Source organism: Procambarus clarkii, chromosome 14 (genome assembly GCF_040958095.1).
Source record: "Procambarus clarkii isolate CNS0578487 chromosome 14, FALCON_Pclarkii_2.0, whole genome shotgun sequence".
Lineage (NCBI taxonomy): Eukaryota > Metazoa > Arthropoda > Malacostraca > Decapoda > Cambaridae > Procambarus > Procambarus clarkii.
The window spans coordinates 22,705,898-22,718,710 of NC_091163.1; positions in this window are offsets into that span (position 1 = coordinate 22,705,898).

Genomic DNA, 12,813 nt, shown 5'->3' on the forward strand with positions numbered 1-12,813 from the left:
AACGTCCCTGTGGCTCATGTGGGTACTCATTTTCCACCTGTGTCCCCTTGTTCGGGTACCACCAGTGTTGAATAGTTTATCCTTGTTTACCCGGTCGATTCCCCTGATGATATTGTAGGTTGTGTGTGTGTGTGTACTCACCTAGTTGTACTCACCTAGTTGTGTTTGCGGGTGTTGAGCTCTGGCTCTTTGGTCCCGCCTCTCAACCGTCAATCAACAGGTGTACAGGTTCCTGAGCCTATTGGGCTCAATCATATCTACATTTGAAACTGTGTATTAAGTCAGCCTCCACCACATCACTTCCTAATGCATTCCATTTGTCAACCACTCTGACACTAAAAAAGTTCTTTCTAATATCTCTGTGGCTCATATGGGCACTCAGTTTCCACCTGTGTCCCCTAGTGTGTGTGCCTCTTATGTTAAATAGCCTGTCTTTATCAACCCTGTCGATTCCCTTGAGAATCTTGAATGTGGTGATCATGTCCCCCCTAACTCTTCTGTCTTCCAACGAAGTGAGGTTCAATTCCCGTAGTCTCTCCTCGTAGCTCATACCTCTCAGCTCGGGTACTAGTCTGGTGGCAAACCTTTGAACCTTTTCCAGTTTAGTCTTATGCTTGACTAGATATGGACTCCATGCTGGAGCTGCATACTCCAGGATTGGTCTGACATATGTGGTATATAATGTTCTGAAAGATTCCTTACACAAGTTTCTAAAGGCCGTTCTTATGTTAGCCAACCTGGCATATGCTGTTGATGTTATCCTCTTGATATGAGCTTCAAGGGACAGGTCTGGCGTGATATCAACCCCCAGGTCTTTCTCTCTCTCGGACTCTTTAAGTATTTCATCTCCCAAGTGATACCTTGTATCTGGTCTCCTGCTTCCTACCCCTATCTTCATTACATTACATTTGCTTGGATTAAACTCTAACAGCCAATTGTTCGACCTTTCCTGCAGCTTGTCCAGGTCTTCTTGAAGCCTCAAGCTGTCTTCCTCTGTCTTAATCCTTCTCATAATTTTGGCGTCGTCAGCAAACATTGAGAGGAATGAGTCTATACCCTCTTGGAGATCATTTACGTATATCAGAAACAGGATAGGTCCAAGTACAGAGCCCTTTGGGACTCCACTGGTGACTTCACGCCATTCTTAGGTTTCACCCCTCACTGACTCTCTGCTTTCTATTGCTTAGGTATTCCCTTATCCACTGGAGCGCCCTACCAGTTACTCCTGCCTGTTTCTCCAGCTTATGCATCAACCTTTTATTGGGTACTGTGGCAAAGGCTTTCCGACAGTCCAAAAAAATGCAGTCCGCCCATCCTTCTCTTTCTTGCTTAATCTTTGTCACCTGATCATAGAATTCTATCAAGCCTGTAAGGCAAGATTTACCCTCCCTGAACCCATGTTGATGGGTTGTCACGAAGTCTCTTCTCTCCAGATGTGTTACTAGGTTTTTTCTCACAATCTTCTCCATCACCTTGCATGGTATACAAGTTAAGGACACTGGCCTGTAGTTCAGTGCCTCTTGTCTGTCACCCTTTTTAAATATTGGTACTACATTAGCAGTCTTCCATACTTCTGGTAGGTCTCCCGTTTCCAGTGACCTACCATACACTATGGAGAGTGGCAAGCAAAGTGCTCCTGCACACTCTTTCAATACCCATGGTGAGATTCCATCCGGCCCAACAGCTTTCCTCACATCTAGCTCCAATAGGTGCTTCTTGACCTCATCTCTTGTAATTTCGAACCTTTCCAAGGTCACCTGGTTTGCTGCCACCTCTCCTAGCGCCGTGACTTCTCCCTGTTCTATTGTAAAGACCTCCTGGAACCTTTTGTTGAGTTCTTCACACACCTCTTTGTCATTCTTTGTGTACCTGTCCTCGCCCACCCTAAGTTTCATCACCTGTTCCTTCACTGTTGTCTTCCTCCTGATGTGACTGTGTAGTAGCTTGGGTTCGGTCTTGGCTTTATTAGCTATATCATTTTCATACCTTTTCTCAGCTGCTCTTCTCACACTAACATACTCGTTAATGGTTCTCTGGTATCTCTCTACTTTCTGGTGTTCTGTTATTACGGAAGTTCCTCCATGCCCTTTTGTTCAGCTCCTTTGCTTTCATACATTCCTTATTAAACCACGGATTCTTCCTTTGCTTCTCTGTTTTTTTCCTGTCGGGCTGGGACAAACCTGCTTACAGCCTCCTGACATTTTTGGGTGACATAGTCCATCATGTCTTGTACGGACTTGGTTCCGAGTTCTGTGTCCCAATGTATATCCCATAGGAATTTATTCATTTCCTCATAGTTTCCCTTTCGGTACGCCAGCCCTTTGGTTCCCAGTTCTTTTTTAGGGGTGATAATCCCTAACTCAACCAGGTACTCAAAGCTCAATACACTATGATCACTCATTCCCAAGGGGGCTTCCAACTTAACTTCCCTTATATCCGACTCATTTAGGGTAAATATCTGATCAAGAAAGGCTGGTTCATCCCCTCCTCTCGTTCTTGTGTGTGTGTGTGTGTGTGTGTGTGTGTGTTTGTGTGTGTGTGTGTGTGTGTGTGTGTGTGTGTGTGTGTGTGTGAGGATAGATTTTGGAGTGAGTACTTTATCAACAAGTGAAATATAATAGATCATTAGAAACGCGAATAGGCGTTCAGTCAAGGTAAAAAATCAGAGAATGCATAACTACATTATTGCACCATTATTAATGGGTGCAATAAAATATGTTAATGGCACGTCTGGTTTATTTGCGTGATGAGTTGCATGTTTGTTTGTCATTAAAAAGTCCAACCAAATGCATTTAAAAAATTGCAATATCTAGAAATATTAGTCAATAGCAAGGGACTTTATTCCCGAATTTGTGTACAAACGCCAAGTCATCAAACTCACTAGTCCCATTATTCTTGGTAGATTTAAAGCCAATACTGCTCCCGCTCCCTGGGTGTTCCAGTAGCACCAGAGGCTCCGCTCCCTGGGAGTTCCAGTAGCACCAGAGGCTCCGCTCCCTGGGTGTTCCAGTAGCACCAGAGGCTCCGCTCCCTGGGTGTTCCAGTAGCACCAGAGGCTCCGCTCCCTGGGAGTTCCAGTAGCACCAGAGGCTCCGCTCCCTGGGTGTTCCAGTAGCACCAGAGGCTCCGCTCCCTGGGTGTTCCAGTAGCACCAGAGGCTCCGCTTCCTGGGTGTTCCAGTAGCACCAGAGGCTCCGCTCCCTGGGTGTTCCAGTAGCACCAGAGGCTCCGCTTCCTGGGTGTTCCAGTAGCACCAGAGGCTCCGCTCCCTGGGTGTTCCAGTAACACCGGAGGCTCCGCACCCTGGGTGTTCCAGTAGCACCAGAGGCCTCGCTCCCTGGGTGTTCCAGTAACACCAGAGGCTCCGCTTCCTGGGTGTTCCAGTAGCACCAGAGGCTCCGCTTCCTGGGTGTTCCAGTAGCACCAGAGGCTCCGCTCCCTGGGTGTTCCAGTAGCACCAGAGGCCTCGCTCCCTGGGTGTTCCAGTAACACCAGAGGCCTCGCTCCCTGGGTGTTCCAGTAGCACCAGAGGCCTCGCTCCCTGGGTGTTCCAGTAGCACCAGAGGCTCCGCTCCCTGGGTATTCCAGTAGCACCAGAGGCTCCGCTCCCTGGGTGTTCCAGTAGCACCAGAGGCCTCGCTCCCTGGGTGTTCCAGTAACACCGGAGGCTCCGCACCCTGGGTGTTCCAGTAGCACCAGAGGCCTCGCTCCCTGGGTGTTCCAGTAACACCAGAGGCTCCGCTTCCTGGGTGTTCCAGTAGCACCAGAGGCTCCGCTTCCTGGGTGTTCCAGTAGCACCAGAGGCTCCGCTCCCTGGGTGTTCCAGTAGCACCAGAGGCCTCGCTCCCTGGGTGTTCCAGTAACACCAGAGGCCTCGCTCCCTGGGTGTTCCAGTAGCACCAGAGGCCTCGCTCCCTGGGTGTTCCAGTAGCACCAGAGGCTCCGCTCCCTGGGTATTCCAGTAGCACCAGAGGCTCCGCTCCCTGGGTGTTCCAGTAGCACCAGAGGCCTCGCTCCCTGGGTGTTCCAGTAGCACCAGAGGCCTCGCTCCCGGGGTGTTCCAGTAACACCAGAGGCTCCGCTTCCTGGGTGTTCCAGTAGCACCAAAGGCCTCGCTCCCTGGGTGTTCCAGTAGCACCAGAGGCTCCGCTCCCTGGGTGTTCCAGTAGCACCAGAGGCCTCGCTCCCTGGGTGTTCCAGTAGCACCAGAGGCTCCGCTTCCTGGGTGTTCCAGTAACACCAGAGGCTCCGCTCCCTGGGTGTTCCAGTAGCACCAGAGGCTCCGCCCCCTGGGTGTTCCAGTAGCACCAGAGGCCTCGCTCCCTGGGTGTTCCAGTAGCACCAGAGGCTCCGCTCCCTGGGTGTTCCAGTAGCACCAGAGGCCTCGCTCCCGGGGTGTTCCAGTAACACCAGAGGCTCCGCTTCCTGGGTGTTCCAGTAGCACCAAAGGCCTCGCTCCCTGGGTGTTCCAGTAGCACCAGAGGCTCCGCTCCCTGGGTGTTCCAGTAGCACCAGAGGCCTCGCTCCCTGGGTGTTCCTGTAACACCAGAGGCTCCGCTCCCCAGGTGTTCCAGTAGCACCTGAGGCTCCGCCCCCTGGGTGTTCCAGTAGCACCAGAGGCTCTGCTCCCTGGGTGTTCCAGTAGCACCAGAGGCTCTGCTCTCTGGGTGTTCCAGTAGCACCAGACGCTCCGCTCCCTGGGTGTTCCAGTAGCACCAGAGGCTCTGCTCCCTGGGTGTTCCAGTAACACCAGAGGCTCCGCTTCCTGGGTGTTCCAGTAGCACCAAAGGCCTCGCTCCCTGGGTGTTCCAGTAGCACCAGAGGCTCCGCTCCCTGGGTGTTCCAGTAGCACCAGAGGCCTCACTCCCTGGGTGTTCCAGTAGCACCAGAGGCTCCGCTCCCTGGGTGTTCCTGTAACACCAGAGGCTCCGCTCCCCAGGTGTTCCAGTAGCACCTGAGGCTCCGCTTCCTGGGTGTTCCAGTAGCACCAGAGGCTCCGCTCCCTGGGTGTTCCAGTAGCACCAGAGGCCTCGCTCCCTGGGTGTTCCAGTAGCACCAGAGGCTCCACTCCCTGGGTGTTCCAGTAGCACCAGAGGCTCTGCTCCCTGGGTATTCCAGTAGCACTAGAGGCTCCACTCCCTGGGTGTTCCAGTAGCACCTGAGGCTCTGCCCCCTGGGTGTTCCAGTAGCACCAGAGGCTCCACTCCCTGGGTGTTCCAGTAGCACCAGAGGCTCTGCTCCCTGGGTATTCCAGTAGCACTAGAGGCTCCATTCCCTGGGTGTTCCAGTAGCACCAGAGGCTCCATTCCCTGGGTGTTCCTTTAGCACGTGAGGCTCGGCTCCCTGGGTGTTCCAGTAGCACCTGAGGCTTCGCTCCCTGGGTGTTCCAGTAGCACCAGAGGCCTCGCTCCCTGGGTGTTCCAGTAGCACCAGAGGCTCCGCCCCCTGGGTGTTCCAGTAGCACCAAAGGCTCTGCTCCCTGGGTGTTCCAGTAGCACCAGAGGCTCTGCTCCCTGGGTGTTCCAGTAGCACCAGAGGCTCTGCTCCCTGGATGTTCCAGTAGCACCAGAGGCTCCGCTCCCTGGGTGTTCCAGTAGCACCAGAGGCCTCGCTCCCTGGGTGTTCCAGTAGCACCAGAGGCTCCGCCCCCTGGGTGTTCCAGTAGCACCAGAGGCTCTGCTCCCTGGGTGTTCCAGTAGCACCAGAGGCTCTGCTCTCTGGGTGTTCCAGTAGCACCAGACGCTCCGCTCCCTGGGTGTTCCAATAGCACCAGAGGCTCTGCTCCCTGGGTGTTCCAGTAGCACCAGAGGCTCCGCTCCTGGGTGTTCCAGTAGCACCAGAGGCTCTGCTCCCTGGGTGTTCCAGTAGCACCAGACGCTCCGCTCCCTGGGTGTTCCAGTAGCACCAGACGCTCCGCTCCCTGGGTGTTCCAGTAGCACCAGACGCTCCGCTCCCTGGGTGTTCCAGTAGCACCAGACGCTCCGCTCCCTGGGTGTTCCAGTAGCACCAGAGGCTCCGCTCCCTGGGTGTTCCATAATAACCACAATTGTACTCCCCGGAGATGTTACGATGTCAGCTATTTTTCCGAAACAATTGATAACGAAGATCACCCAAATAACGTCTTAGGGGAAAAAAGACAATCAGTAAGGTTTCCTTGCCTCCGGATGGACGCAGACTGCGTTGCCAATATCCCAAGTTGGCAATAAAGTCCTCGCCTCCAAGTTTAGTTCAGACTGATATTGGAAGACAATTCTCACTCGCCGTCACTGTACGAAAATTTAATTTTAATGTCCCAATGCTGAAAATTGTTTTAGAAGTCAAAGATGCCTTTTGTTGCTTAAAAATTATAGTTTTGTTTAAGACTATCGACGGTAGGTTAAGTGATTAAATGTATTTTCAGTTGCTTGTTCCTGCTGTAAATTACTAGGCCGGTATATGGGCGTGTAATTTGACAGATATAACCAGTGTTTTCCTTCAGTGCAACTCAACTTTATATAGTAAAGGTAGATATTGTTAATGGGAGAGAGTGTTTTAGACGAAGAAATCCTATTGTGAAGCAAGCTGTAAAATAAATCTTATTGTGAAACAAGCTGTAAAATAAATCCTATTATGAAGCAAGCTGTAAAATAAATCCTATTGTGAAGCAAGCTGTAAAATTAATCTTATTGTGAAACAAGCTGTAAAATAAATCCTATTGTGAAGCAAGCTGTAAAATAAATCCTATTGTGAAGCAAGCTGTAAAATAAGTCCTATTGTAAAAAGAATGAATAAAGGGATAATATTTATTCACTTGGACTGATCGGTACAGCGACTACTCGCTTCTTACAGGGGTTTCATTTCTTATCTCTGTCTTCATGTCCCAGGTCCTTATCCTCTCACCGCAACTCCTCGTCCTCATAATCCATTTCGAAGTGTTTAATAGTAAACAGGCAAAGAACTTTTTCCCTCATAATTAGCTTATTTTCTGGGGAAAATTCTTTATTTTAGAAAGATAAATGGAATATGCTTTGATGTTATACCTAATTTCACCTTTATTTAAAAAAGTACAGTAAACTGAGATGTCGTAGGTAATTGATGATGAACGATTACGTTAATCATTATTAATTATTACATACATATATTTTTGCACGTAAAATTTTATGAACTTCATCAGTCATAAATTTGAATCACTAAATTGAGAAACATTTTACACTCGAGGTCTGAAAAATTGGGATGCCGCGTTCCTAGTAGTTTCCGCCACTCAGACTTCTGTGAATACGTTCCTTAACGAGTGGGATCCAGTTTTTTGAGTCTGGCCGGTTCGTAAAAAATATTTTCAAGCTCTGAGACCAGTCCTGTTACGGAGGAAGGATGATAATGACCTCTGAATCGTTTTGGTCTCATATTATAGCTATAGCCCTATTAAATTTATATAATATTCCTGTTAAGGTGAAATATAGAAAATAGGGAGAGTATAGCAATTGTCTGTCCTTTATATTTTGGGCGCTTGTGTGACATTCTACAGAAGTACCTTAAGCCAATTAATTGGGACAATATGTAAAGCATTTTCCAAAGGGAATTTGGTCCCATATATTGGAAGAACAAGAAATGTTGTGCACACACTACAAGCACTGGAACAGTGCAGTTCAGTAGACTTATATTTGTGACCAAGTGGTTGGGCAACGATCCCTCACTTTCGTCCCCTATCCACGACCATTACCTGAATGTTGCAGACAGGTGGATCCTGCAGGCAGTATCAACTGAAGGACACTTTATTTACCTGCCTTACTTTATGCAACTTCTTTTCCACTACCCCCGTCTTCTCTATTTATAAGGGATATGAAAAAGAGTTCAAATAGCAACAGAGCATTAGATCCACACTATATCCACCTCCCTGACAAACTATAGACACAGAAGGATACCAATGTGATCCCCCCCCCCCCAACCAATACAAGTGATTCAGATTTCAATGATGGAACTTATCCTATGTATTGAAGGTTATTCAAACACACAAACACACACACATACACATCCTTCCCCCCAAGCCCATCCTTCCTGCACATCTCCACCCTCCCTCCCTACACCCCCCTACTGTGTACACCCTCCCTCCCCCCCTCCTATGTGTACACCCCTCCTTGCCCACTCACACCCTCACCGGGTGTCCTATCCTCATATTCCACCCATATTACCTCTTCCTCCTCCTCCTTTCTTACTACAACTTTTTCCTATCAGCCATCTTTCATAATTTATTTGTCTTACTCTTGCTGTAGTCCCATCCTACATCTCCACTATAATGCCTCTCCTTTACTCTCCTCTTATCTCTCCTTTCTCCTCTTCGTCCAACTGGTCTGGTATTACTCTCGGTTCATCCTCTTTTCTTTTACCAGTTTAGCTAGTTGGTAAGTAAATAAACTCTCTAATGCATCACAAGGAAGGGAGGGAATTATCAAGGGAAACCTCAAGCCATTACGACTATATAACACTTGGAAGTGGTCAGAATAAGGATTTGGGATTGGACGGTAGGACGAAATGGTGTCTAACCACTTGGACGACACAAGAGAATGTAAGGTATAGTCCCCTTTCCTTGTTTGGCCGTCTGGGTGACCAGACTGCAAGAGTTTGGACGCAAACAATGTGATTGAACTGTTACGACACAAATGAATTTAGTTTCAGGGCAATACAAAAATATATTTACAATCATTACGAATTTCTTATCAGTGTGGGTGCAAGTCTTTGAAGTTTAGAGAGTTCTTAATCATTTTATTCATTTAACCGAACATTTTAGGAAATGGTGGATTGGAGATTAATTCTATTAAAATGCAAAAAGACTTCTTGTTGATTATTTTTAAGTTATTTCCTGAAACATATGATCTACGTAAAAATTATTTAACATTCTGTGTAAATAAGTAAATATTATATATATACTTATATAAGTATATATAACGTTCTGCGTGTAATGTTTTTATCTTTTTCTCTACGATGTCAACATTAACATACCTCCTGATAGGTTTTGAATTATTAAGTAATGTAAATGACGGGAGATTTTTTGCTGAAATATGATTATACAAAAAAATGAATAAAGAGGTAGGACTGGTTGTTAAATTTCAAACCCCATAAACCCACTAATACAGTATTCTCCTAGATGTCAGTTTTCACCTAGATGTACTTCCCATATCCATTTATAATTTAATGCAATGGCTCAGATCTCTCGCTTCTCAGGTAAATTTTCATTGCCAAACGTGTATTGAATTAAGTCAAACACTTCTTCGTCTATTCTATTTCATTAATTTACAATTCCTAGCTTTGTATATTATTGTCTATTTTGTCAATAACCATTAGAATCCTAAACAATGTTGTTCTGTCTGTTGTATTCATCCACTCATCCATTGTGGTGGGGTAAAATTACCCTCGGTTGATCATCAAAGTCAACGTCATCTCAGTTCAGGAAAGAGACCTGCTGCATTATGCCAGTTTTATTGATATTCCAGCGTGGTCACCCCTCGATGACTTCCTCATCCTAACTCATTCATCAATACTCAAGGTTAGTCATGCGCCTCAACACAAAGAAATACTCACGCGCATGACGGCAAACACATATCATGCTTTAAAGTAAACTCACCGCCATACACACACACACACACACACACACACACACACACACACACACACACACACACACACACACACACACACACACACACACACACACACACACACACACACACACACACACATACACACAGACACACACACACACACACACACACACACACACACACACACACATACATACACACACACACACACACACACACACACACACACACACACACACACACACACACACACATAGGGGGCCTCGTAGCCTGGTGGATAGCGCGCAGGACTCGTAATTCTGTGGCGCGGGTTCGATTCCCGCACGAGGCAGAAACAAATGGGCAAAGTTTCTTTCACCCTAAGTGCCCCTGTTACCTAGCAGTAAATAGGTACCTGGGAGTTAGTCAGCTGTAACGGGCTGCTTCCTGGGGTGTGTGTGTGGTGTGAAAAAAAAAAAAAATGTAGTTAGTAAACAGTTGATTGACAGTTGAGAGGTGGGCCGAAAGAGCAAAGCTCAACCCCCGCAAAACACAACTAGTAAACACACACACACACACACACACACACACACACACACACACACACACACACACACACATACACACATCTTGTGACCATCGTGTTGGGTGGACGTGGGGTTGGGAGCTCCTGGTTCACTAGTGGAGTGGGAGGGGTAATCAGGCAACTTCGAAGTGAATAAGTGTGTACAAGTGAATGAAAAAACCTTGGGTTTTGACCAAAGCCATAAGGTAGTGAAGAGAAACAGTTTAAATAGCGTAATTCAAAATAGTTGAGGAAGTACTGTGGCAGTGTGCAGTGTGGAAGCAGACCTCACCGGAATCTGACCGCGTGACCTCACCTCCGGCAGCAACCCTTCTACCACCACGTGGGACGACGATTGGAGATTCACTCACCTATTGTGTTAGCAGGACGGTAAGATACTTGGAACCCCTGTGGGTAAGGTTGCATTATAGCAATGACTAGGTCAGGAAGGGTGTCTAGGTCCAACAGTATTATGATTTAGGAAGAAGATAGGTTTGTGGAGAAGATGATTGCGAAATTTGTAGAGAAGAGGGATGTTTAGATAGATGATCTAATCCAGGGGATTAAAAGTGAAGTCTTTAATAAGATACAGGACGAGGTTCAAAGATTCAAACAAGAGTTTATGGATTATATTCAAGAGGAAATCACGAAGAGCAGGGTAGAATGGCAAGGACAAATATCTAGGCTTACTAATGAATTTGGCAGGAATAAGGGAAGCTTGGCAGGAGAAGGGGGAGTAGTAGTAGGTGGAGTAGCGGGTGTGGGAGGGGTGGGGGTCAGCCAGGGAGGGGGCCACCAGCATGACCCTGAACTGAGAAAGAGGACAATCATAATCCATGGATTGCTTGAAGCCAGGGCACCATCGAGGCAGGAAAGGATGGAGATTGAGGATTTGGAGCTACAGGGGATTTTGAGAGACATGAGAGCCCAGATGGCAGGGAATGAGGTGCAAGTTCAACGACGCATTGGACCATACAACTGTAACAGGAAACGACCTGTCCTGGTACAGTTCACTAACGAAGAGGCAGTGGATTACATACTGCATCACAAACACTTACTCAGAGGTAGCGAAGATTACTACAACGTATATATTGACAAATTCATGTCGAAGGAGGAACAGATTGCCCACAGAGCAAGCAAACAACAATACAACTCTTCCCATTTGAGAGTAGCTACACACCCCAGTGCTAATCCACCCCATGCTAACCAGCTCACACCTGCTTCTCAGGTCACCCCTTCCCCAAATCAGCTGCCCCTGCTTATCTCCCCAACACATCCCTTGACCCCTCTGACCCCACTGCAGTCTAATTCATCCCACATTCCAAGGACCCCCTCATCACCTCAACCCCCAAAACCCGTCCAGCCCTCATCCCCTCAACCCCCAAAACCCACCTAGCCCTCATCCCCTCAACCCCCAAAACCCACCCAGCCCTCATCCCCTCAACCCCAAGAACCCACCTAGCCCTCATCCCCTCAACACCCAAAGCCTACCCAGCCCTCACCCCTCCTCATCCCCTCTCCTTCCATGTGACCCCCCACCCTTGCGAGAGGGGTGGGAGGTTCCCCCCACCCCCTCTATCCTTCCCCCTCCCAACCTTACGCTATCTCCCAACCCCTCTATGCCCTCCCTAATCTTCAGACCCAGTATGCCCTTCCTACTCCAGACCTACCTACCCAGGCCCTACCCCAGACCCTCCTACCTACCTTCCTAGAAGCCCAGCCCTCAGTAGCCCCCCAAGCACCCCTCCTGACCTCTTTCACCCCCCATACACCCCGCGGACCCCCCCCCCCAGACATCCCCCGGATCCCCCCGGACATCCCCAGGATCCCCCCTGCCCCCAGTCATCCCCCAGACACCCCCCAGATCCCCCAGATCCCACCTGCCCCCAGTCACCCCCCCAGACACCCCCCAGATCCCCCCAGACCCCCAGAGAAAGGGAGAACTCTGGTACAAGAGTTTCCATGAAGAATCTCAAGGTTTGGTACAACAATGCTGATGGGGTATCTAATAAAGCAGAAGAGATAAAAGAAAGAGTGAGTGAAGCAGATCCTGACATAGTTGCAATTGTGGAAACTAAAATTAATGACATGATCTCAGATGCAATCTTTCCTGAAGGGTACCAGGTGATACGAAAAGAGAGGACACAGAGACAGGGAGAGGGAGTAGCACTCCTAATAAAGCGGAAATGGAAGTTTGAAGACCTGGGAAATCGAGTTACCAATGAGTGCACAAGCTTCATACATGGAACTCTGACAGTAGATGGGAGGAAAATTGTGATCTTGGTAATCTACAATCCCCCACCAAACAGTAGAAGACCCAGGCAGGAGTATGATGACAACAACAAAGCATGTATAGATGAACTGCAGAAGGCAGCAACACTAGCCCACAGAATGAGAGCGAAGCTGCTGATCATGGGGGACCTAAATCATGGAGAGATAAATTGGGAATCAAGGAATCCCCATGGAGGGGACGAAACGTGGGGAGCAAAATTAGTAGATGTTATAGACAGGAATTTCCTAACACAACATGTGAAGGAAGAAACAAGGGAAAGAGGAGGAGATGCACCGAGCCTATTAGACCTGATTTTCACCAAGAACGTAGAAGATATCGAGAATTTAGATCATGAAATACCTCTAGGGGCCAGTGACCATTGTGTCCTAGTCTTTGACTACATGATGGAATTCAAACTTATG